This window comes from Heterocephalus glaber, unplaced genomic scaffold (genome assembly GCF_053883595.1).
Source record: "Heterocephalus glaber isolate CG9 unplaced genomic scaffold, H.glaber_assembly_v1.0 deba00000122, whole genome shotgun sequence".
NCBI classification, from domain to species: Eukaryota; Metazoa; Chordata; class Mammalia; order Rodentia; family Bathyergidae; genus Heterocephalus; species Heterocephalus glaber.
The window spans coordinates 25,437,503-25,462,923 of NW_028258138.1; the positions used below are offsets into that span (position 1 = coordinate 25,437,503).

Below are 25,421 nucleotides of genomic sequence, written 5' to 3' on the forward strand. Positions count from 1 at the left end.
AGTTCCCCTGCCTACAGACCAGCCACCACATTCCAGACATAATTACATTTTGGCCTCGGGTCACAATTGAGACCTCAGTGATCCGGGGATGTTGTAATGCTCCAGGATAAGGCCACACCTGTGGGAGATGCCAGGGAGGAACCCAATCTTCGTCTGTGTAGTTCCTCATTGTCCTTAGATTTCCACTGCCCCCCCCAGTCTTTTTCCACCTTGTTTATCCCAATGTAAAGTACTGAAATCTGCATTTTCACTTGTTACTTCTGTTTCCCCACTTACTGAATAAAAAGTGCTGTAAGCTAGGGGGCTTTTGTCTTTGCCGCCCAGAGCAGCACTGATCCAACCCAAAGCTCAGCTTCTTCTCAGTCTCATTTGTCTACCTTTCCTGTAATTCACCTTGTGCTGTCTGTCGTGGCTCGAAGGAGACTAGGACTTACTGCAGAGGTTCTGGTAACGTCCCCTTTCCCTGTTCCCTACAGGTAAGAGATGTGGGTCTATGTTCAGTCATCTTATGTGGATAGCCAGTATCCCCAGCACTGATTGTCAAAGAGGCTATCTCTCCTCAGGTATATGTTTTAGGCTCCTTTGTCAAAGATTAGACAGCTGAGTGTGTCTGGGGTTGTTTCTGCATCTTCTAGTCTGGTCCATTGGTCCACACATCTATGTTTTTGCCAGTACAACAGGTTTTTTTTTTTTTTTTTTTTTTTTTTTTTTTTAAGTCACTGTGGATTTGCAATATAACTTGAAGTTCAAGATTGTGATGATTCCTGCTTACTTTTTGTTGCCTGGGATTGCTTTTGCTATTTTGAGACTCTTCTAGTTTCATATGAATTTTAGCACTATTTTTTCTACTTTTGTGAGAAATGGTATTGGTATTTTGTTTGGGATTGTGTTAAATCTGTATATCTGTTTTGGGAGTCTGGACATTTTGAAAATATTGGTTCTGCCTATCCAGGAACATTCCATTTTCTGATGTTCTCTTTGATCTGTTTATTCAGAATATTGTAGTCTTTGTTGTAGAGATCTTTCACTTCCTTGGTTAGGTTAATTTGTAAGTATTTAATTTTTTTGGTGCTACTGTGAATGAATGGTATTGCTTTCCTAATTTTTTTCTTAGTGAGTTCATTATTAGTGTACAAGAATTTTTGAACATGTTGATTTTGTATTCTAAACATTACTGAATTTAGTTATTAATTATAGGAGTCTTTGGTGGAAGTTTTTTCTTTTTTATATAGAGGATCATTTCACCTGAGTAATAAAAATTTGACTTCTGCCTTTCCTATACGTGTTCTTTTTATTTCTCTCTCTTGCCTGATTACTCTACTAATATTTTGATTATTATATTGGACAGAAGTGATGATAATGGACATCTTTATATTTTTCCTAATTTTAGAAGGAAACCTTTCAGTTTCCTTCCCCATTTAATATAATTTTGGTAGTAGGTTTGTTATTAATAGCTTTTATAAAGATGAGAAAAGGTCTTTCTCTTGCTATTTTGTTCAGGGTTTTTAATCATCAATGGATGCTGGATTTGCCAAGGCTTTTCTTCTTCTATTGTGATAATCTTGTGATTGTTGTCCTTGCTTTTGTTTGTGTGATATTTTACATTTATTAATTTGTGTATGTTGAAGTATCCTTGCATTCCAAGGATGAAATATACTTGGTCATGATGTATGATCTTTTTGATGATCTTTACATTTTATTTGCCAATATCTTCTTGAGAGTTTCAGCATCTATGTTGATTAAAGAGATGAGCCTGTATATCTCTTTTTTAGTTATGTCTTTGTCTGATTTTGGAATCAGGGCAATAGTAGCTTCCAGGAATGATTTGGAGCATTCTTTCCACTTTAAATTCATCAAAGATTTTGAGGAATATTGGTGTTAGAGCTTTCCAGAAGTTCTCTAGAATTCAGCAGTGAATGCATTAGGGCCTGAATTTTTTTAATTGTTAGATTTTTAAAAAACTGCTTACATTTTATTGCCTGTTATTTGTTTATTCAGGGTTTTTATATATTTTTGATGTAGTTTTTGGTAATTCATATTTATCTAGGAATTGCTCCATTTCTTCTCAAACTCTGATTTATTGGATTACAAGTTTTCAAAGTACAGTAGTTCAAAATTTTGATTTTTGGTGGTGTGTGTTGTGATTTTGTGTTTTTCATTTCTAATTGCATTGATTTGAGACTTTACTTTTTTGGTATGATAAGCTTAGGGTTTTTCTATTTTGTTTGTTCTTTGGAAGAACCAGCTCTTCAATTCATAGATTCATTGTGTATTCTAAGCTTCAATTTCATTACTTTTTACTCTGATTTTTATAATTTCTTTCCTTGTATTAACTTTGGATTTGTATTTTTCTTGTTTTTCTTGGACCTTGAGGTACATCATTGGGTTATCTATTTGAGCTCCTTCCATTTTTCTGATGTAGGCATTCACAGCTATAAACTTTCCTCTCAGGATTGCTTTCATTGTGTCTCACGGATTTGGGTATGTTATATTGACATTATCATTTGATTCTAGGAACTGTCCAATTTCTTCCACAATCCGTTGATTATTCAAGAGTATATTGTTTAATTTGCATGTGTTTGCATAATTTTTGTGATTTCCTTTGCCATTGATTTCCAGTTTCATTGCACTATGATCTCATTATATTCATGGAATAATTTTGATTCTTTTACATTTACTTAAGCATGCTTAATGGGCTAATATATGGTTTACTTTGGAGAAAGTTCCATGTGTTGCTGAGAACAATGTGTATTCTGCTGTTGCATGGAGCATCTGTCAATATCTATTAAGTCCATTTGCTTGAAGGTTTGGTTCAACTCTATTTATATATATATATAGTATTTATATATAAATAATTTATATGATAAAGTATATATTTATATAAAATATATAAATATATAAATTATATATAAATGTATAAATCCCTGGCCCTTCATTTGTATTTTGATGGGACTCAGAATCCACATTTCTCTCTCCCATGGGAAAAAGACAAGTGCATTTTCTCTTGGGGTAGTTGTCACATATGATACAATATTTCTCAGCCTTTTTACTACCTCCACACATAGGAGGAATATAACATACTTACAAATGAGTGGCTTGCTAAGCTTGAGCAGTGGTATTCCACAACTCTGGATGAAAACTTTCTCTTTACAACTTACTCAAAATCTGTATCTTTGTCCAGTGTTGTATTCTTTGTGAAAATACAAAAAAAGCTACTTTAAGAGAAAGACCCCAACAAAACTATGGCTTAGGAAAACACAATTTTTATTTTTTCCTCTCCTGTAACAGTCTACTCTGAAGCAGTAGAGGGCAGGATGAGCACCACAGCTCAGCCCATCCTTGAGATTTTGTTTTTTTTAAATCTCTGGGCCCATGATGCTGCTCTACCTCTTCCCATCACATCTGCATCTCAGACAGCAGACTGGGAAAAGGAAGAAGAAAAATGCAGGTTAATTTCTTTTAAAAGAAAGACTTAATATATAAGATTGCTCATGTCCAATTGGTAACATTGTCTTACTGATACTGGACACTAGGTTTATAAGCCAGGTTTGTTTGTTCAATGCTGACCAGATCAAAGGAGGCTATTTATTTTGGTAGAAAAGGAAAAAGAATTTGTTCAAAGCTAGATATGAGGAAATGGAGGGACCCATTTGCCTCAAATCACCATCTCCCTGAGTACAGGTCTGTAAGTCTTTTATAATAAGGAACAGAGGGGAGGGCAAGCACAGAGAGAGAATGCAGATCTCCAGACTTGCTTTATCACTTCTAGCCATCTTCAATTCTTTCTCCCTTTTCCTGTGGAAAGAAACCTGGGATCTGGGTCTCCTGGTGCCAGAATATGCATATTGTGTCTATTCATCTGAGATGAGGAGAGGTGGGGGGAACTGTTCATACCCTAGGCCTGAGCAAGTTTGGAGAAATCACTTGTCTCTGAAGAAAAAATAATCTAACCTTCAAAGGTCCATTTTGAGGTACTGGTTACAACATCTGATTGCAAAGATGATGGGTGAATGTAATCTATAACTAAGTGACCATGAGAACAGGTAAAACAGGGATTTTTATTATTGGAGAAAGAAGAATAAGGAATATTGTCTTATGTTTTAACTTGGGTTCCTTTAAAGCAGTGCTTAAAGTAAGGACATAGACCTAGTTTATATTTTTTTACCCAATGACTGATAATAACAGCCCCAGGCAGCAGAAGTGAAGGAATGGGAAGAGTGAGACAAGGAAGGGACAAAGCCAATAAAGGTTATGCTACTCATGTGAAAGCCACTGAAAAAGTAAGCAAGCTCAGTGAGGTCATCGGTAGAACCACACAGAATGTGCTTCAGAATTGTCTCATGTAAGGACAAGAGCCCGAGGCATTTATCCACTGACTTGCATCTCTAGTTACTTATTAATTCACCTGTGCCTTCAGGCTGTGCCCCTGCTCAGGCTATGTAAGTTTCCATGTGGCTGGAGGATACCCCAGGGAACACTGCAGCACTCTTTGGAAGTGGGGCACTCACAGCATGCACTCTGTTGTCCACTTAATGGTGCTAATGGCAAGTGGGCTAAGGGAATGTGGCTCCTGGCATTCCAGACATCTCCTGAGAAGAACAAAGACTCTGAGTCACTCCCTGAAATGCACATAACAGGGCTTGTGTTGCAGGGTTTGGTGGGAATGGGAGAATGTTTATAAAGTACCTAAGGCACAGTCTGCAAGTAGTAGATGGTCAAAGTCAGTTCTCTTTTGGTTCTTTATCACCTTAACATACTACCTTAAAAATTGTTTTTTCTGTTAATACAAAAAATCTTCACTGAGTTCTTCAACCCTTCTATAAATTTGACACTTTAAGCTTTTGTAATAGTAGAAAGTACCTACATATACCAGCTTGTTAATTTAATATGAAATATCTATTTCAGAAGCTATGTCCAATACATGGCTGGGATACAAAGATGAAGTGTCTCATATGTTGCCAGGAAGAAAGTCTATATCTGAAGTTCAATATATGCTCTTTAATACCTTTATCATGCCTATAATATTATGTATTCCTGAATTCCGTGAGTATTTGAATGCCTGTATCACATCCATAACTGTAGTAACTTGGCTTTAAAATTTTTTTTATATATTTATTTATTTTGAGACAGGGTCTTGCTAAGTTGCCCACTCCAGCTTTGAATTTGCAATCCTCCTGCCTCAACTTCCTGAGTACCTGATGTAATAGGCATGTGCCACAATCCCCAGCCAGTAACAAAATTTTATGATGTTAAAAACTTTGATAATTAAAAAAATGTTCCAGGAATTCATAAAGTCTTCAGGTGCATGGGTGCTGGCATAAGAGGTACCATGCCAACATGTTCATTAATGAATTCCTCAATGAGCCTATCTAGTGGAGTAAGAGAGTAAGACATTCTACTATGAGTTGTGGTCAAGATATGATCAATACAAGATTTTTGGCTTGTCTGATTGGGGTTAATTCATCACAGGAGAAAAATACAAGAGCTGTAATTCTGCACACCACTGTGAGTTTTATATACAAAAAAATTTGGGCTCAGGTGAGGAATGGCAAGAATTGGATTATATATAAACCATTGTGTTTGCCAGGGAAACAGAGTGTTCCATACAGTCTCCAGAAATCTGACTGATGCTATTTTAAATTTTATCTTAAAAGTTATCTTACTGTAAAATGGTCTTTTTTGGGTATATAATCTTTTGAATTTTAACACAAGTGTATAGTGGAGTAACCATCACTACAGTAAGGATACAGAATAGTTCTATTACATCAAGACTCTTGTTTGCAATTTTTTTAATAGTCAAATCTTACCTAGCTCCTACAGCCACTGACCTGCTCTGCACTTCTATAATTTTGAACTTACAAAAATGTCATAAAAATGGGATGATATAGTATGTAATCTTTTGAGACTGGGTTTTTACACAAAGCACAGTGCTTCTGAGGTTCATCCAAGTTATGTGTATTGGTAATTGGTAATTTGCTGCTTTTTATTGTTGAGTATATTCTGCTGTGTGAATTTAGCACCTTGTTTATCTGCCCACCCATTTAAGGGCATTTGGATTGACTCCAGTTTCTGGAAATAATGAACAGAATTTCTATAAAGCAGATTATTATTAACCACACAAGTAAAAGAAGTGCCATTATGGTGGAGACATGGTTGGGTTTAACATTGCTAATAACAGAACAAATCAACACTGTAAGCCTCTGATGGGATACATCAAAAAGACACAGTATTATTCTTATACTATTCCTGCTAAATGCATAACCTGTATGTAAGCAGAAGGAAATTATCACATAAACCCAGGGTGAGAGCCATTCTATAACACAAGTGACCAATACTCTATAAATATGACAGTGCTCTGAAAGAAAATTACAGAGCAGGAAGCTGTTCCAGATTGAAAAAGACTGAAAACACTAAAAGCATGTGGCAGCTAAATGTAACCTGTGATCTTGAATGGGGAAAACATTTCTACAAAGGAAATAATGTTGAGAAAATAGTGTATCAATGCTAAAATTTTTTATTTTGAGAACTTTTATTGTGGTTAGAGTAATTAAATTTTTATTAAAGTTAAATTTGAAGATAATTTCAGGCAGCTTTATGGAAAAAAATGTTTAAATCTTATTGAAAATTATTCAACATCCAGGAAAGTGTCAGTAACACATATAAGAGAGAGCTATACAAGATTAAAATTAAATACATGAATATGTGCCAAGAATAATTACCCTATTTCTGTTATAGTTTATTTCTTCAAAATTTATAAAAGTGTTGAAGAATATAATCAAGAACATGCAGATAATCAAAGAAAATAAATTTGAAAAACATTTATGTAATGTTTATACTATATATGAAGATGTGCTTTTAGAAAGAAATTTACTTTTGAAAAAAATTTTGGATAGAAAATTTTATAGGTCCACAAATATAATATCTATTTTATATATGTATATATCTATATGTATATTAACATATCCATATATCCATTTATATATAACATATGTATATGCACTAATATCTGCATATATATGATGTCTCTATATAACTTTGAAATATTTAATATATATTTTTATATTTATAAATTTTGATTGGTGAGAAAGGAAAGTATCCAGCAAGTGGCACAAGAGATTTGTTAGTAAAAAAAAACCTCCCAAGCTCTTTGCGTTATGAATTCCTCATAATCAGTACTTTGAAAACTTTATATGACTATAGTTGTACCACTATGAGTAATCTCTCCCCAAATGTGGCCATTCTGTATGTTCACAAGGAAACTCCCTACAAAAAGTTTATCTTCTTAGAAGTTATTTACTGGGACTCTGGGTAAAGTCATATGTAGTAGAGACTAGTTTTAAGTTTATCTTCTCATGTTTTATGCTTCCTATTTTATTTCTCCCATCACCTATGTATGATGGCATATGTGACAGTAGTGACAGACAAGACAGAAGAACATGCAGTGCAGATCCGCTATGACTGGACAGGGCCAGCGGGCCCTGACAGAAGGTGGAGAAGGAGCTTGAAAAGCTTGAAGCAGAAGTCCAACAGCAAGTTGCAGTAACTCTCCTTGCATGCCCTTTTTCTAAGTATTTTAGTAGTAGATAGCCCTAAGTAGGGATAGAATGTTTTAGGTTAGTCAAAGGAAAAAATAAAGAAAACTGGTTTTACCTCTTGGAGATAAGGAAATGGTCTTACAAAGACCTGGCAAGATTGAACTGGATATAATAGACAAATGTACAGGCCTGTCCTTCTAAAATGAAGATGTTCATCATGTGGAGGGCAGGTGGAAAAACCTAGGGTCAGATGGCCAGTGATGGAGCCATTGCAGTGACTTAAGTATGAAATGATAAAGGCTAGGATTAAAGTAGAGTTAGTGTGAAGAAGGCAGAAAGAAAAGTATCAAAATGAGACAGAGAAGGATGTGGGAGAAAAAGAGAAAGAAGAGCATCAAAGAAGATCAGAGGAAGAGAGTAGATGGCAAGGGAGTAGGAAAGGAATGGAGATTGGTGTGAGGGAGAATCACAACACTTGCTTTGAGATGTAAAAACTTCAGAAACATAAAATATTTAATCAAAATATCCTTGTATTAGAAAAGGAAAGAGATGAGGATTGTGGCAATTAGGTCAGCACATGCTGATAAAATAAAAGGTCAGAAAGGCATCAAAGTCAAATTTCGACCTTTTTCACAAAATAAACCTTAGGGTTTGGTTGTTGAACTTTTGATTTGTTCTGTTGAGTCTCCTTACTTGACCAAAACTCTCTACTTCTGAATAAGTGTAGGATTTAAATACCAAATGTTATAATCTAAATTTTAATCTAAGTTAGCCAAATTGAATTCCTTCCAGGAAATAAAATATGCACAATATATTTATGTTGATATTTTGTTTAAAAAGTACCAAGAGGGATAGGTAATTATTATTAAAAGAAAAAAAAATTATTTCTTAATAAAAAAAGTCTTATTAAACTTTAAAATACTAAAACAGTAAATTTTAGGTTAAGCAACATGTTGAAGGGCTCCTTCAGACTACTTTTTTAAAACCTTAGAAAAAGAAAAACTTTTAGATGAGTTACCAGAAAATTACAAATAATTCTTTTTTTTCCCATTAAGTTTATTGGTACATTTTAGGTATAAAATACAGTTATATTCATGACTGGGATCTTGTACCTTTACATGATGTACCTTGGTTCTTATTTTTTCCCCATTACCCTCCCCTCCCTTCACCTCCTCCACCCTTCCTTATTTGCAAAATCTTTATTTCCATTTTTTTCCTTTTCTCATATTTTTTCTTTTCCCTTCTTTCCTTTCCCCTACCCCTCCCACTTCCCCTGCTCCTTCAGACCTTTTCTTCCTATTACACAATATCAATTACATTTTTAAAATTACAATATCAAGATCTAGGAGACATTACCACAGATTTTACAGAATTTAAAAGGACATAGAAAACATATTACAAAAATCTGTTTTGAAATAAATTTAACAACTTCTAAGAAGTACCTTGGAAGACAAATTAATGAAACTAACTCTGGAGGAAATATAAAATTTGAATAGCACCTATTAAAGAAAGTATATTCCTAGCTTGAAAACCTACCTATATGACAACAGCAGGCTCATATACATTTTAACTGATAAATTATCTCAAACATTTAAAGCAGAAAAAAGAAGGAACACTTCTCCCCTTATTTCAGGAAATCAACATGGTGCTTATCCTAAAACTGGATAAAGATAATAGAAGAGAAAAGTATGAACATAGATAGAAATTTGTTTAATGACAAACTATTAGAAGTCAGATCTGGCAGTATGTGGAAAGTGGTTTTATTATGGGGATGGCAGTGTTGGTTCAGCATTGGAAGATCCACCCCCATAAGTCATCATTTTAACAGAGGAAAGGAAAAAGCCATATGATCCTGTCAGCAGTTGCGGAAAAAGCATTGGACTAAATTGTACAGCTGTTCATGGTAAAAGCTAACAGGAGACTAGAAATAGAACAGAACCTTCTCAACAGATCAAAGACATATACTACACAATTCCAGCAAAAAATGCCTTATATGAATGGAGAAGATACATTGCTTTCTCCCTAAGGTGGGGAACAAGGGCAGATATGCCTACTCCTCATCTGTCCATTAAACTTTGAAACAGGCCCAAACGAAAATAGTCTGGCAATAAAATGACACAATTAGGATAGGATTGGCAAGGTAGAAGTAAAACCTTTATATGATCATCTACAGAGAAAATACTAAGAAATCTCTAGAAGCCCCTAGAATTTGTATTTCAATTTAGCAGAATTAGAAAACACAAGGTATATATAAAAATTCAGGTCTGTGTATACTTGCTATAAATGGAGAATTGTATATTGAAATTTAAAAGTTATGTAGGAGTACAAAGGACCTAGAAAAGTAAAAAAAAAGAAAAGTAAAAAACAATGTTGGAAGAGATTTAGTACCTAATTTTAAAACTTCCTCTGAAGCTACAGTAATCAAGGCAGTGTTGGTGTAAGGAAAGACATATAGATCATTTGAATAAAACAGAGAATCTAGAAATAGAACCACACATATATGGTCCACTGAGTTTTGAAAGATTATTTAACATTAACATTTTATAGAACACAAACTCAATTCAAGAGCAGAGGAAAAGATAGTGTTTTTAGCAAATGACACTAGAACACCTGTTATCTGTATATAAAAAATTAACCTCAACCCATTATTTCCATACATAAAAATAATATGAAAGGATCTATGAACTTAGATAGGAAAGCCTAAAAGTATAAAACTTTAAGAAGAAATTATAAGGGAAAATATTTATGAATTTAGGGTAGGCAAGAATTTCCTAGGATATAAAAAACATGCATAAAAAAATTGATAATGGGACGCCATCAAAATTTAGAACTTTTAAATAACATCATCAAAATGAAAAGTAGTCCTTAAACAAACCATATTTATAATACATATAACCTATGACCAGAATATATAAAGAACTCTTACAGCTCATTAACAGATGACCCAATTAAAAAGTAGACACAAGAAGTTGATAAATAGCCAGTACAGCACAAAGAAAGGTGTGCAACACTAGAATAAGAAAAATACTAATCAGTACAACAACAAGATTGAATTATACACTCATTAGGGAGATGAAGTTAAAAGTTTTAAAAGAACAAATGTCAGCGTAGGTGTGAACCAGTTAGAACTTTCTAATACTGCTAATGTGAATGTAAAATGATAAAACCATTTTGGAAAACAATATAGAAATTTCTTGTATTACTGTTAAGAACCAACAGTCCTGTTCTTAAGTTTTTACTTGAGAGGAATGAAAACACATGTTAACAATAGATTTGTACATACAAGTTGAGTATCCCTTATCTGAAATTCTTGGGACTAGAATGTTTCATATTTTGGTTTGAAATCCACTTGATTTACAAAGGGGATAGCTACTCCTGCTTTTGTTTTTTTTTTGGAGGGGGGTTCCTGTCACATGGAGTATTGTTTTCCACCCTTTAACTTTCAGACTATGGGTTTCTTTTTGAATAAAATTTGTTTCTTGTATGCAGCATATTGTTGGATCTTGCTTCTTGACCCATTCTGTCAGTCTACTACTTTTGAATGGTGAATTGTGACCATTAACATTGATGGTTATAACTCATACATATTAACTTATCATTGTCCTGACTTTTTCTTTTTGTTGGATTCTTCCCCTTTGCATTTAATTTCTTGTCACACCCAATGGATTCATTTTGCTGGGCTTCATGGAGTTGTGATCCTCATTGTCTTCTAGGATATTGGCTAAAACTTTTTAGAGGGCTGGTTTGGTACTCATGAAGTTCCTAAGGTGTTCTTTGTCATGAAAGGATCTTATTTCTCCATCAATTTTGCAGGGTACATCAATCTGAGTTGGAGGCTGTTTTCTTTTAGGGCTTGAAATACATCACTCCAAGCTCTTCTTGCCTTGAGGGTTTGCATTGAGAAGTCTCCTGTGATTCTGATGGGCTTTCCTTTGTATGTGGTTTGTTTATTTTTTCTGACTGCATGTAGAACTTTGTTCTTCTGTTGGGTTTCTGGAATCTTAACAATTATATGCCTGTGTGTATATTGTTTTTGATCAAAGCTAGTTGGAGTCCTATATGCTTCACTTATCTGTATGTCAAGTTCTTTTCCCCTCCTTGGGAAGTTTTCTGCCACCACTTCTGTGAGCAGTTTTTTTTTTTATGTCACCTGCACTCTCTCCTGTTTCTTCATTGACTCCAATCAGTCTTATGTTATTCTTCTTTGCATCATCTAGCAGCTGCTGGATTGATTTCTCATGGTTCCTTACAATTTTAAACAATTTTCCTTTTCCTGGTCACTAATTGCAATCTTATCTTCTATATCTGATATTCTGTCCTCACATTGACTCATTCTGCTGCGTAGACTTTCAATGGAGCTTTTAATCTCCTGGAAATCTGTTTGCATCTGTTTTATGGATTCCATTTGTTTCCTATGTTGGGATTCCATCATGTTCCTGAGCTCCTCTCTAGATTTATTAATCATGTCTTACACTACTAGGACAATCTCTGCTGTTATGTGAGAAATCATTTCTGATTTCATTTTTTCCAGAACCTCTTTTGTTGCCAGTTCAGCGAGTCCAGGTTGTTGAGTATCAGAGTGTTTCATCTCATTTCCCTTTGGGGTTACTGTAGGTGATCTTGAAGTCTGGTTTTGAGACTTGTTTACATGTCTTCTCATTTCAATGGGGGTGCGGGGGTTGTTATGGGTACCCATGTGGCTCACCTCCTGTGTGCTGGCATGGGTGGTACAGTGGCCTGGAAGCCTCCTCTTATGCACTGGAAGTGGCTTACCTCCTGTGTGCTGGTAGGGTGGTACAGCAACCCAGAAGCCTCCTCTTGTGTGCTGGGAGCAGCTCACTTGCTGTGTGCTGATGGGGATGGTACAGCAGCCCACAGACGGGCCCCTTCCTTTTGGCTGGTCAGCAGAACATGCTGAGCTATGGACACTCATACAGCCACCAGGATGGGCAAAGGATAAAAAGGTAAATATATATATACAGACTCTCACTACGCATTTGCTGCATTGCATATCCATGGCATCATATATCGAGAGTGAGGTCTTCTCACAGCAGAAGGGAAAGAAATTAAAAATAAACATGAAATTGTGCAGTTGCTAGAGGCAGTGTGGGAACCTAGCAAAGTTGAAGCAATTCATTGCCCAGGACATCAGAGAGGCAGCAACTTCATTACACAAGGTAATAAAACAGACATGGACGCCAAGAAGGCTGCTCCAGATGTAAAAACTACAGATGGCTGTGCTAACATGGGCACAAGCTGCACGACAAGTGCTCAAAAGCTGCAGATTTCTATAATGTATTCGGACAAGGAGAACATCTGGGCTAAGAAACAGCTTCCAAAAAAACAAGGAGAAATTTGGGTACTTCCACAGGGGAGACTAGTTATTCCTGAACCTTCATCCTATTACTGGGTAAAGTGGTATCATGAGTTAATGCATGGAGGCAAGACTGCATTACAAAAGCTACTAGAGAAATAAATATTTCTATATCCCTCATGTGGCTGCTCTACATGAACAGATATCTCAGAGATGTCAGACCTGCCAAAAGATAAATCCTTCAACAGGACTGGAACCACTCCCAGGAATCCAAAGAACTGGTACTAGCCCCTTTGAGGATATCCATGTGGATTTTACAGAATTGCTACCCTGTAGAGGCTATAAGTATTTGTTAGTTTGCAACTATACACACTCTGTATGGCTTGAGGCCTTCCCTACTAAAACAGAAAAGGCCTCAGAAGAGTGTAAAGTGTTGTTCAGGGAGATTATTCCTCACTTCAGCCTTCCATTTACTATGGGGAGTGACAGTGGACCAGCCTTTACAGCAGATATTTTGCAAACTTTGGTTAGAATGTTACACATCAAATGGTATTTACATATTACATATAGGCCACAAAGTTCTGGGAAAGTAGAAAGGATAAATAAAACTATTAAATGTGCCTTAACAAAATATTTCCTAACTACACAGGGATCATGGATAGACTAGCTCCCTATGGCCTTATTAAAAATAAGAAATACTCCAGGCCATATGAGATTCACCCCTTATGAGATATTGTTTGGAAGGCCCCCTTGAATATTTAGGGACTTTACAGCTAACCTCACCCAATTAGGAACCTCCACTATGGAGTTGCAAGTGCTAGAATTAGGAAAAACATTTAACAATATGCAAGGTCAGTTAAGATCAAAGGAAAACCTACCTATTATGACTTCACATTTGATTAATCCGGGTGATTTAATTTATCTTAAAAATTGAAAAAAGACACCATTACAACCTATATGGGAAGGACCGTATGTTACACTTATGTTTACTCCCACAGCTATAAAGGTCACTGAGATCCAACTGTGGATCCACCACTTCCAAGTGAAGAAATCCCACACTGAGGCCAATGCTGAAGGCCAGAAAAGACAACACATTCAAAGCTCTGCAGTTGTCACTCCAGAGGCTGATGGGTGATGCACAGCTGAAGATTGAGGGCCATCATACATGAAGCTGAGTGACCATGCCCCTTTATGGACTATATCTTTCCCTGCCTTATTCACTTTATATTAATCCTGTGTATCATCTTGATATTTGGTATTGGCCTATTAGCTGTTGCACCTAGCCATTGGAGCAAAAAGGAAAAATGCTGTCCTTTCTTATGTTACCTAGGTGCACAGAGCATCCTAATCTTTTTATCATGCTTGAAGTAAGCCTCTTTATGGGCACTGGAATTTTGACAGGGCACTGGGATTTTGAGCTGAGTGTTTATAAACCAAGAGATATGAAGTTTGATGCACAAACTAAGCTCATCAAGGTTGTCAAGTGGGAGCCAGAGGGACACTGCATGGATCTGTTTTTCAATGCTTGTCCCTGAGAACATTATGGGTGGCCAGGAGTCACTGATTGTGGAGGCTGTGAAAAAAATGGCTCTTTACAGTAAAACAGGGCCTATCTATGTACTGGCAGAAGGTGACAATCCAAACACAATCCACAGTCCTATTCCATTAATCAATCCTAATTGTCAGACATGCCAGCAATGCCATTGCGTACCCATAAAATATTACTTAAGAGATTCATAGAGCCCAAAATAGCTAAAAGGTCATTGGCTACAAATTGGCATTGGATTGGGAGGCTGGTGGCAATTCAATTTTGAAGGAATCCCTATAGTTGGGGCCATGCTAATAAAAAAGGTCTGGACCACTGATAGGCCCACTGTGGGAGAGGGCCCATCTCTAAAATTACTAAAAAATTTAAAAACAAGCCAAACCAATCACACAGGCATTAATATGGTCCAAACAATCAACAGCACCCACCAGCTCCTATTAGCAACAGACCTGGAACTAGCCTCTGATTGTTGGATCTGTGCCCCCTGAAGCCAAATGTCATACCAGGCTCTTAGTATTACAGTAAACAACATGATGACTGGAAGCCTGACCTCAGGGGCCTCAGCCTTGCTAATTGAAGAACTTACTGAGGCCATAGGTAATAGTACCTGCCTTCTGGGAAACAAACTACACCTGAATGCTACCTGTGAGTGTGCAAGTATCATTATGTACAAGGATAATAATGTTTCTGCTCCTGAAGGGACTTTCTTTGTTTGTGGAGACAGAGTTTATAGAGTGTTCTCCCCAAAAATCCATGGACTTTGTGCTTTAGGAATTTTAAGTGTACACCCTGACTGACATGATACAAGTGCCTCTGAAGATTGGCACAATCAGAGGTCTCAACAGGAGGAGAAGGAACCCTACTGTTGTGCCTATAATGGAAGGACTAGCCATTGATGGAAGCCTTGCCCTAGGGGGAACAGCTCTTGGTCTATTAAAACAACAATATCTCTCTTTAGAAAAGGAAGTAAAAGAAAGTCTGGAGGAGGTAAGAGCCTCTATCCTCACATTCCAAGGGCAAATTAACTCCTTGGGAGATGTGGTATTACAGAATAGAAAGGCATAGGATTTACTAACTGCAAAGTATGGGGGAATTGCTTATATCTGAGAGGAATGCTGTTATTATACTAATAAGTCTAGAGTAGTAAAAAATCTATGAATAAGCTTAAAAGGAGGTTAGATAAAATGGGAGAACAATTTTATACTACAAATTCAGATTCATGGGGCAACTGGACCTTATCTAAATGGAAACTCTGGTTAGGAGTCCTTGCTGGACCACTGTTCAGTTTGGTAGCCTTAGGCATGATAGGTCCCTGCATTTTTAATTGGATAACCAAGTTCATCTCACAAAAAATAAACTCTATCCAGAGCTACCAGATGTTAGTCTCCACAAGATATATAGAGTGCAGGGACATCAGTGATGCCAATGATGAAGAATCACCATGAACCAAAACAAATGGGGGAATATTAAGGAAAATGTAAAATGACTGCTTGCTTCATTTTGCTTCTGTAACTTGCTTTGCTTCTCAAAATAGTAACATGAGAAATTCTGCCATCGACATAAGCTTGCAGGCACATAGCACTAGCTCAAGATTTGGAAATGGCTGCAACATTACTTACCACAACCCCCACTAGAATTAGGCCAGATGTCCAAACTAAGACAACAATCACCATACCTTGCCAGCAAAAGTACATGTAGACCCGAAGCTTTCTGTAAATCACATTGATAGAGAAAAGTTTTAAGAAGCTTAGTAGATTTAATATTAAGATACTTGTAGAAGCAAAATAAGTAATATATTCCTTTAAGATTTGCTTTTCCATAACTCTTGTTGTTTAAGGTGATGGTTATCTGACTCTTTAACCAGTAACTTCATTAACCTAACAAAGTTGCAATGCCTGGGTGAATTTACAATGTATATGTGCTTATCTTATGTCTGTGACCTATAAATAGGAACTGGAATTGTACTTACACATCATAGACCACTAGGGATGAGATAATGACTAACAAAGTATAAAAATAAGAGACTAACAGAGAACTGCACAGATACTGACTAGACCAGTTTCTGGTGGTCCTGCCTGCTTGCAAATAAAGCTTTTGTTATTTGACCAAAATTCTGTGTCTCCATGTATTTCTTTCTGCAATTTCCAGAACATCATCATTATAACAGAGGAAAAGAAAAAGCCATATGATTCTATCAGCAGTTACAGAAAAAGTATTGGACTAAAATCTACAGCTGTTCATGGTAAAAGCTAGCAGGATACTAGAAGTAGACCAGAACCTTCTCAAGAGATCAAAGACATGTACTCTATACTTCCAGTAAAAACACCTTATATGAAAGGAAAAGATAAAATGCTTTCTCCCTAAGGTGGGGAATAAGGGCAAATATGTCTACTCTTCATCTGTCCATTAAACTTTGAAACATAGGTACAAATCAAAATAATCAGCAATAAAAATAAATAACATAGGGTTAGCAAGGTAGAGTAACATCTTTATATGTAGATGAAATGATCATCAACAGAGAAAATACTAAGGAATCTCTAGAAGCCCCTAGAACTTGTATTTGAATTTAGCAGGATTAGAAAAGACAAGGTATATATAAAAATTCAGGTCTATGTATACTTGCTATAAATGAAGAATTGGATATTTTGAAATTTAAAAGTTTTATAGGAGTACAAAGGACCTGGAAAAGTAAAAAGAAAAAGAAAATAACAGTGTTAGGAGACATTTATTAAATAATTTTAAGACTTCCTATAAAGCTACCATAATCAAGGCAATGTTGGTATAAGGAAAGGCATATAGATCATTGGAATAAAACAGAGAATCTAGAAATAGAACCACACATATATGGTCCACTGAGTTTTGAAAGATTATTTAACATTAATATTTTATAGAACAAAAACTCTAGAGTAAAGGACAAGATAATGTTTGCAACAAATGGTACTAGAACACCTGGTATCCATATGTAAAAAAATTAACCTCAACCCTTTATTTCCATACATTAAAATAACTTGAAAGAATCTATGAACCTAAATATGAGATACTAAAAGTATTAAACGTTAAGAAGAAATTATAAAGGGAAATTTTCATGAATTTAGTGTAGAAAAGTATTTCCTAGGATACAAACAGCATGATGTATAAAAGAAAAAAGTGATAAATGAGATTCCATCAAAATTTAGAACTTTAGAGGTCTGTGCATGCCCTACTGAGGTCCAGAGACTCACAGAACATGCCAAATCCCCCGCTGCAGACAGGCAGGTCTGCCCACGCCCTACCAAGGTCCTCAGTTGTGTGGAACATGCCAAATCAGTGCCCCACAGATAGGCAGGTCTGTGCATGCCCTACTGAGGTCCTGAGTCACACAGAAGATGCTGAATCACCCCGCTGCAGACAGGCAGCCACCTGGTTCCACACTACTAAGACACAGAGGACACCAGACCACCAGAACAAGGTAGTGAGTCCCACTGCTCCTGGCCCAGATGTAGGGGCTTCTGAGACGTCATCCCACTGCTCCTGGTCCAGAGGAAGGGGCTTCCCGGTCACCATACCTCCCGCTGCTCCCAGGCCACAGGAAAGGGCTTTTGGGTCACCATGCCTACTGCTGCTCCGGGCCCCTGTCCCACCTCTCCCAGCTCAGAGGAGGTAAGCCATGCAGGTGCTAACAGCCCCCCGCCCCAGTCAAAATAAGAAAACACATAAATAAGTCTCAAAACCAGACTTCCAGATCAACTACAGCAACCCCAAAGGGAAATGAGATGGAACACTCTGATACTCAACCACCTGGACCCACTGAACTGGCAACAAAAGGGGATCTGGAAAAAATGAAATCAGAAATAATTTCTCAGATAACAGGAGCAATTGTGCCCCTGGTGCAAGACATGATTAATAAATCTAGAGAGGAGCTCAGGAACATGATGGAATCCCAACATAAGAAACAAATGGAATCCATAAAACAGATGCAAATAGATTTCCAGGAGATGAAAAACTCCACTGAAAGTCTACACAGCAGAATGAGCCAATGTGAGGACAGAATTTCACATATAGAAGATAAGATTGCAATTAGTGACCAGGAAAAGAAAAATTGCTTCTAAATTATAAGGGAACATGAGAAATCAATCCAGCAGCTGCTAGATGATACAAAGAAGAATAACATAAGACTGATTGGAGTCAATGAAGAAACAGGAGAGAGTGCAGATGACATAAAAAATCTCTTCACAGAAATAATGGCAGACAATTTCTCAATCAGGGGAAAAGAACTTGACATACAGATAAGTGAGGCATATAGGACTCTAAATGGCCTTGATCAAAAAATTCTACACATAAGCATATAATTGTTAAGATTCCAGAAACTCAACAGAAGAACAAAGTTCTACAAGCAGTGAGAGAAAAGAAACAAATCACATACAAAGGAAAGCCCATCAGAATCACAGCAGACTTCTCAACACAAACCAATAAGGCAAGAAGAGCTTGGAGTGACATATTCCAAGCCCTAAAAGAAAACAGCCTCCAATCCAGATTTTTTGTTGTTGTTGTTGTTGTGGTTTTTTTGGGTACCGAGGATCGAACTCAGGTCCTTGTGCTTGCGCTGCAGGCAACAAAACCACTGAGCTAAATCCCCGGCCCCCAAGCCAGACTGATGTACCCTGCAAAACTATCTTTCAAAATTGATGAAGAAATAAGATACTTTCATGACAAAGAGCACCTTAGGAGCTTCGTGAATACCAAACCAGCACTCCAAAGAATTTTACACAATATCCTAGGAAAAGACAATGAGGATCACAAACTCAAGAAGCTCAGCAAACTGAATCCATCAGGCATGACAAGAAATTAAAAGCAAAGGGGGAGAATCCAACAAAAAAGAAAAAGTCATGACTATACTAAGTCAATACGTATCAGTTATAACCATCAATGTTAATGGTCTCAGTTGGCCAATCAAAAGAAATAAACTGGCAGAATGGGTCAAGAAGCAAGATCCAACAATATGCTGCATACAAGAAACACATTCAATTCAAAAGGAAACTCATAGACTGAAAGTTAAAGGGTGGAAAGCAATACTCCATGCAACAGGTACCTGAAAAAAAGCAGGAGTAGCTATCCTCTTGGCAGATCAAGTAGATTTCAAACCAACACTGATTAAGGGAGATGAAGAAGGACACTACAACCTTTTAAAGGGAAGAATCCAAGAGGAAGAGATGACAATCATAAATATCTATGCACCAAACACTAGTGCACCCAACTATATAAAACAAACATTAATGGATATGAAAAGTCATATATGCACTAATACAATTGTAGTGGGGGACCTCAACAGCTCACTGTTACAAATAGATAGATCAACTAGACTAAAAATAAGTCATGAAATACTGGAACTCAATCGAACTCTTGAACAAATGAACTTAACAGATGTTTCCAGAGTCTTCCACCCCACAAAATCAGAATACACATTCTTCTCAGCTGCACATGGGTCATTCTCCAAAATAGACCACATACTCACACATAGAACATGTTTAAGTAAGTGCAAAGGAATTGAAGTTATTCCCTGTATATTATCAGACCATAGTGCGATGATATTGGAGATCCATAGCAAAAGAAACTCAAAAAATTTCATAAACTTGTGGAAATTGAACAACACACTTCTGAATAACCAATGGGTCACAGAGGAAATTAAAGAAGCAATCAGACAGTTCCTTCAATTAAATGACAATGACAATACAACATATTGGAATCTATGGGACACAATGAAAGCAGTCTTATGAGGGAAATTCATAGCACTGAATACACATATTAGGAAAACAGAACGAGCCCAATTAAACAACCTGATGCTGAACCTCAAGCTTCTAGAAAAAGAAGAGCAGGACAACCCCAAAGCTCATACAAGGGAGGAAATTATAAAGATCAGAGGAGAAATCAATGCAATGGAGACTAAGAGAACAATACAAAAAAATCAATGAAGCCAAGAGTTGGTTCTTCAAAAGAAATCAACAAAATTGACAAATCTTTAGCCAACCTTGTCAGAAACAGGAAAGAAAAGGCCCAAATCCATGCAATTAGGAATGAAAAGGGTGAAATGACAACAGACCCAGCAGAAATACAGAGGGTCATCAATACCTACTTCCAGAACCTATATGCCAATAAGATGGACAACACAGAAGAAATGGACAGATTCCTAGATACATATGAATTACCAAAGTTGAATGAAGAAGACCTAAAATTCTGAACAACCCAACATCAACTAATGAAATTGAAAATGTAATTAAAAACTTATCAACTAAGAAAAGCCCAGGCCCTGATGGCTTCACTGCTGAATTCTACAGGACATTTAGAGAGGAACTGCTGCCACTACTGTTTAAACTCTTCAATGAAATTGAAAGGGAAGCAATACTCCCAAATTCATTCCTGGAAGCAAGAATCACCTTGATCCCCAGAGCAGAGAAAGACCCAACTGAAAAAGAGAACTATAGGCCAATCTCACTAATGAACATAGATGCAAAAATCCTTAATAAGATAATGGTAAACAGAATGCAGAAGATCATCAAGAAGATCATACACCCTGATCAAGTGGGATTCATCCCAGGGATGCAGGGATGGTTCAATATACGAAAATCAATCAATGTAATACACTATATCAATAGAGCCAAGGACAAAAACCATACGATTATCTGCACAGATGCAGAAAAAGCATTTGACAAAATCCAACATGCATTTATGATAAAAACCCTACAAAACAATGGAATAGATGGTCTCTACCTCAAACTGATAGAAGCCATCTATGAAAAACCAACAGCCATCTATGAAAAACCAACAGCCAATATCATACTAAATGGGCAAAAACTGAAATCCTTCACACGAAAATCAGGAACAAGACAAGGATGTCCACTATCACCACTCTTGTTCAATATAGTTCTGGAAACATTAGCCACTGCAATTAGACAAGAGAAAGAAATAAAAGGAATAAAGATTGGTAATGAAGAAATCAAATTGTCATTATTTGTAGATGACATGATACTCTATATAGAAGACCCCAAGAACTCCACCAAAAGTCTTCTAGACTTAATAACCAAATTCAGTCAGGAACCTGGTTACAAGGTCAACACACAAAAATCAATAGCTTTCCTCTACACCAATGACAGACTCACTGAGAGAGAAATAGGGCCAATAGTTCCTTTCACAATAGCATCCAAAAAACTGAAATACCTAGGAATCAACCTAATGAAAGAAATCAAAGACCTCTTCTCTGAAAACTATGGCACTCTGAAAAGAGAGATTGAAGATGATATCAGAAAATGGACAGACATCCCCTGCTCCTGGGTAGGAAGGATTACTATAGTGAAAATGGCCATAGTTCCAAAAGTGTTATATGGATTTAATGCAATTCCAATTGAGATCCCAGCAGCATACTTCATAGACCTCAAGAAAACAATCCAAAAATTCATTTGGAACAAGAAGAGACCCAGAATAGCAAAAGCAATTCTAGGTAATAGAGACATGGCAGACATCACAATCCCCAACCTGCAACTGTACTACAAAGCTACTGTGATAAAAACAGCATGGTACTGGCAAAGAAACAGACCTGAGGACCAGTGGAACAGATTAGAAGATCCAGAAACAATGCCAGACACACTCAGCCATGTAATCTTTGACAAACGAGCCAAACACCCTCACTGGAGGAAAGATAGCCTCTTTAATAAATGGTGCTGGAAAAATTGGGCTTCAACTTGCCAAAGATTAAAACTAGACCTGTATCTCTCACCATGTATTAAACTAAAATCAAAATGGATTAAAGATCTAAATATTAAAATGGAAACTCTTAACCAGTTGGAACAGAGGTTAGGTAGATCCCTTGAAGATATCGGTGTAGGAAAAGATTTTATGAACAAAACCTCAGCTGCCCATGAACTAGCACCAACAATCAACAAGTGGGATCTGTTCTTTTTAAAAGGCTTCTGCACAGCAAGAGAAACCACCAGCAGTGTGAAGAGACAACCCACAATGTGGGAAAAAATCTTCACCTGCTCTTCCTCAGACAAAGGTCTACTATCTCAAATCTATAAAGAACTTAAAAAGATCAGACCTCCCAAATTTAAAGATCCAATCCGAAAATGAGCATCTGAAATGAACAGACATTTCTCAGACAAAGAAGTAGAAATAGCAAATAAATACATGAAAAAATGTTCAACATCACTGGTCATTCAAGAGATGCAAATGAAAACAACACTGAGATTCCACTTCACTCCAGAAAGAATGGCTGCTATCATGAAATCAACCAATAACAAATGCTGGCAGGGCTGTGGGGAAAGAGGAACACTGCTCCACAGTTTGTGGGAGTGTAGACTAGTGCCACCACTGTGGAAATCAGTATGGAGATAGCTCAAAGAACTAGGACTGGAAGTCTTATTTGACCTCACCATTCCACTGTTGGGGATCTTCCCCAAAGAATTAAAAGAATCATACCACAGTGATATATATGCGCCCATGTTCATAGCAGCACAGTTTGTAATAGCTAAAACTTGGAAACAGCCCAAATGCCCATCAACTGGAGACTGGATAAAGAAAATGTGTTTTTTTAATAAAATGGAGTACTACTCAGCCATAAAACTGAGAAATTAGAGACATTTATAGCTAAGTGGATGCACGTTGAGGCAATACTCTTCAGTGAAATAAATAGGACACACATGAATAAATTCGGAATAGTTTCTCTGGTGTGAGAAACTGAAAGTGTAAATAAGGACTAAATGTATAATTGGTAATGTGAAATAGGAAGAAAAGGGGCAAAGGGGAAGGAAGTGGGAGGGCTAGAAGAAAGGATAGAGGGGAATGGGATTAATATGAAAAAATGGAAAAACTGGAACAAAATCTTTGTAAGTAGGGAGGACTGGAGGGGTTGAAGGGAGGGCTGGGCAAGGGTGAAAAATAAGAACCAAGGGAGACTATGTAAGATGCAAATTTCCAATGATGAATGTCATTATATTGTATACCTAAAATGTACCAATGTTTAGAATGAATAATCGATAATGTAAAATAGGAAGAAAAGGTCCAAAGGGGTAGAGGTAGTGGGAGGGGTAGGGGAAAGGAAAGAAGGGAAAGGAAAAATGATGAGAAATGGGAAAAATAGAAATAAAGTCTTTGTAAATAGGGAAGGGTGGAGGGAGTGAAGGGAGGGTAGGAATGGGGGAAATATAAGAACCAAGATGTATTATGTTAAGGTACAATTCCCAATGAGAAATGTAATTGTGTTGTATACCTACAATGTACCAATAAAAGAATTTAATTAAAAATGAAAAATTTAGAACTTTATAAGACATCATTAAGAAAATTAGGGCTGGGGATTTAGCTCAGTGGTTTCACTGCCTGATGCACAAGTGCAAGGACCGGAGTTTGATCCCTGGTACCGCCCCCCCCAAAAAAGAAACGAAAATGAAAAGTAGTCCTTAATTAGAACACATGTATAATACATATAACATATGACCAGAATATATAAAGAACTCACAGCTCACGAACAGATCACCTAATTAAAACGTAGACACAAGAAAATGATAAATAGCCAGTGCAGCACAGGAAATGGTGTGCAACACTAGAATCAGAAAAATACTAATCAGCACACTAACAAGATTGTATTATACACTCATTACCGAGATGGAGTTAAAAGTGTTAAAGAACAAATGTTAGCTTAGGTGTGAACCAGTTAGAACTTTCTAATACTGCTAATGTGAATGTAAAATGATAAAACCATTTTGTAAAAAAATATAGAATTTTCTTGTATTACTGTTAAGAACCAACAGTTCTGTTCTTAAGTTTTTACATAAGAGAAATGAAAACATGTATTCATGATAGATTTGTTTATACAGCTTTAATGTCCCTTATCCGAAATTCAGATTTTGGTTTGAAATCCACTGGATCTGCAAAAAGGACAGCTAGTTCTGGTTTTTTTCAGGTTCCTGTGGCATGGAGTATTGTTTTCTGCCCTTTAACTTTCAGACTATGAATTTCTGTTTGAATTAAATGTGTTTCTTCTATGCAACATATTGTTGGGTCTTGCTTCTTGACCAATTCTGACAGTCTATGTCATTTGATCAGTGAATTGAGACCATTAACATTGATGGTTATAACTGACACATATTGACTTATCATTGTCATGACATTTTCTTTTTATTGGATTCTCTCCCTTTGCAATTAATTTATCATGCCCAATGGATTCATTCTGCTGGGCTTCCTGGGGTTGTTATCCTCATTGTCTTTTCCTAGGATATTGTCTAACATTTTTTGGAGTGCTGGTTTCGTATTCATGAAATTCCTAAGGTGTTCTTTGTCATGAAAGTATCTTATTTCTCCATCAATTTTGAAAGATAGTTTTCCAGGGTACATCAATCTGGGTTGGAGCCTTTTTTCTTTTAGGGCTTGAAATACATCCCTCCAAGGTCTTCTTCCTTGAGGGTTTGTGTTGAGAAGTCTGCTGTGATTCTGATGGGCTTTCCTTTGTATGTGATTTGTTTCTTTTCTCTCACTGCTTGTAGAACTTTGTTCTTCTGTTGAGTTTCTGGAATCTTAACAATTATATGCTTATGTGTAGAATTTTTTGATCAAGGCCATTTAGAGTCCTATATGCCTCACTTATCTGTATGTCAAGTTCTTTTCCCCTGATTGAGAAATTGTCTGCCATTATTTCTGTGAAGAGATTTTTTTATGTCATCTGCACTCTCTCCTGTTTCTTCATTGACTCCAATCAGTCTTATGTTATTCTTCTTTGTATCATCTAGCAGCTGCTGGATTGATTTCTCATGTTCCCTTATAATTTGGAAGCAATTTTTCTTTTCCTGGTCACTAAGTGTAATCTTGTCTTCTGTATCTGAAATTCTGTCCTCACATTGGCTCATTCTGCTGTGTAGACTTTCAATGGAGTTTTTCATCTCCTGGAAATCTATTTGGGTATGTTTTGTGGATTCCATATGTTTCCTATGTTGGGATTCCATCACATTCCTGAGGTCCTATCTAGATTTATTAATCATGTCTTGCACTCGGGGCACAATTTCTC

At 36.6% G+C, this 25,421-nt stretch overlaps 1 long non-coding RNA gene across 1 annotated transcript in view; it reads left to right on the top strand.

Annotated features, from left to right (window-relative positions):
• LOC147830377 (uncharacterized) overlaps positions 1 to 16,679 on the top strand; it is a 134,820-nt gene extending 118,141 nt beyond the window's left edge. The window contains exon 3 of the long non-coding RNA XR_015452234.1: positions 13,848 to 16,679. This is a non-coding gene — a long non-coding RNA (uncharacterized LOC147830377). The remainder of the gene's footprint in view (positions 1 to 13,847) is intronic.
• Positions 16,680 to 25,421: the final 8,742 nt, after the last annotated feature.